At 36.8% G+C, this 2,500-nt stretch overlaps 1 protein-coding gene across 7 annotated transcripts in view; it reads right to left on the bottom strand.

Annotated features, from left to right (window-relative positions):
• Nucleotides 1-2,500, bottom strand: part of LOC119577906 (E3 ubiquitin-protein ligase TRIM33-like) — a 51,742-nt gene that overhangs the window by 15,504 nt on the left and 33,738 nt on the right. The window lies entirely within an intron of this gene.

Genomic DNA, 2,500 nt, shown 5'->3' with positions numbered 1-2,500 from the left:
TATCTGAGCTCAGTCAGAACAAATATTCAGACTAATTTCCAATATCAACACATGAAATCTTAAGGCCCTATCACAAAAGAATGTTTTTCATCATCTTTTGCATGTGCAATATCTTCCAGTATGAAAAATGTTGCAACTGTTTTCATTTGACTTATTTCCATCTTGACTTTGAGCTATGGAGGCCCTGTGCAACTAGATTCATTTTACAGATATAGTAACCCCTTCAATCCAAAAGATGTAATCATGTCATGAAAAAATTTGGCTGCGGGCAAAATTGCCGTCATGAGCATTTCGGTTGAAGGCTGGGGTGACAGGAAAGACTCGCCATGAGTATACAAACTTCTTGGGTGGTTGATTAGACTCATTTGGTGAGTTTGCATTATTCCCATCGACAAATGAGTGGATGCAACATCTGTAAGCTATGACTGGAAGAGCACCAGCTCCATGGAGGACACAATTTCCATGCTCAACATTGTATTTCTGGTCCCAAGACTGAAGATGCAGGTTGTATTACAGAAAATTTAATATTACATTAAAGAGAAAGAGAAAGAGAGAGAGAGAGAGAGAGAGAGAGAGAGAGAGAGAGAGAGAGAGAGAGAGAGAGAGAGAGAGAGAGAGAGAGAGAGAGAGAAATAACAAAATAAATATTTTTCTTTTTCTTGCACTGAGTTGTAGACTACCTACAGAGATGATATGGAATTTATGCAAAGAAAACAGTCTATTACCATTTGGATAACTGGAAAATGGCAAAAAAAAAAAAAAAAGAAGCTTATACATAAAAAGAGGAAATAACATTGTAAAAATAAGGCATCCAGTCTTTTCACCATGCACATGTATTCGCATGCCCCCAGCCTACAATGCCATGCAAGCAACAGAGAAGCCGCTCACATAAGCCTAATGCCCGGATTTTTGGTCACGTGATTGCTGTAACATAACCGGATCCATGGAAGTTTGTGTACCCATAACCTATCATTACAGAATGTCTCCTTTAACAATAGAGTTCTCTCGTCTATATAATATAGGGAATTCCTGTGATTTGTTGTCAATATGTATCAGAAACGTAAGATGGCTAGCAATGAACAATATCCTATAGAAATGCATTATAAAAGGTGTAATGTGGACCAGGGTTCTAATATCTACTCAGAGTAATACCTACATTCGTATCTGAGACGGGTAGTATTCATAGTGGCCCGGGCCTCGCTGCCGGGGGCTTATATCCTCGCCCTAGCATGCGCGACCACTCATGCCAAATACCAGCATCCCATGCCATTTCTTCGTAATACTACGAAGATATGTTGTATTTTTACTTTTCATTATTTTTTAAAGTCTCTACTTGCCATACTTCCTGATAAATCGAGACTGAAGGGTATTTTTATTGTTATATATACTCCATAGTTGATAATTATTCAGTCTATAGTCTGAATAAAATAAGCAGTGTGCAGCATCATGGAGTTGAAATTGTCGGTTTGTTGCATTTTTTTTGTTAAAAACGACTTAATCACACTTTCAGTGGCAGAAAAATAATATTTTGCTGTGATTGTAACAAAAAATAACTCATGGCATGTCCATACATACACCATGGCATGTACATACATGCCCCCAGCAGATAGTCCCTCCATGCCATGGCATGTGCGTACATGCCACTTGTCGGGAATGGGTTAATACAAAAGAGAAATGCAAAAGTTGAATATTATGAAAAAGCAGGTTGAAGGGAGAGGAGTGTCACTTTTTACACAATCCATCTTATCTTCATTTTCAATCAGGTTTCTTATGAAGGAATCAGGAGTGGTTTAGGTGGATGGGGAGGACTGTCATACATTCCACGTTTGATATGATGTAATTTAATTGGCTAATATCAGCTGTGCATTCATGTTTTTATTCTTTTTATTTTCTAGTGTCAACACAAAGAGTTGATGCCTATCTTTGGGTAGGTTTGCATCAGCCATTATTCATAACTAGAGGTAAATAAACATTAACATAGTAGCAGATTCTTTCAGTGGCTGGAAAGTAGAACTGTACTGTACTCATTGTTAGCAGCATACACAACCTTTCAGGTTTAGGTACATGTATGAATATTCTGGAATTCATGTTCTTATTTTATCTAAATTTTATTTAATATTGTAGTTTCTTTCTTTTTTGTTTCTTCTTATTTTTTTTCATGTATTTGCAGATACTTTATAAACTTTTCGAAACCAATTGACAAAAGGGTAAAATGTGATTAACAATACATCCACAAAATGTCAATGATGAAAGAATGAAATGACAATGGGAAAACAAATAACAGGAATCCCCTCTCTTTGACCAAAATAATGCACTCATGTGATTTCTAGGACCCACCTTGTTTGTTTACATGGGAGCAGAGACCCTATGCCAGTGTGATAGAATTGGGCCATTTGCATGCAGAAAGTTCACATGGAAAAGCAAAAATTGATGGAAAAAGTGTTTATATGATGAGGCCTTTATACTGAGAAGAGAGATATCAATGGCATGAAATATTGCG

This window comes from Penaeus monodon, chromosome 10 (assembly GCF_015228065.2).
Source record: "Penaeus monodon isolate SGIC_2016 chromosome 10, NSTDA_Pmon_1, whole genome shotgun sequence".
Classification (NCBI taxonomy): domain Eukaryota; kingdom Metazoa; phylum Arthropoda; class Malacostraca; order Decapoda; family Penaeidae; genus Penaeus; species Penaeus monodon.
The sequence above is the reverse complement of the archived record's forward strand: the minus strand, read 5'-3'. Positions and strand labels throughout refer to the sequence as shown.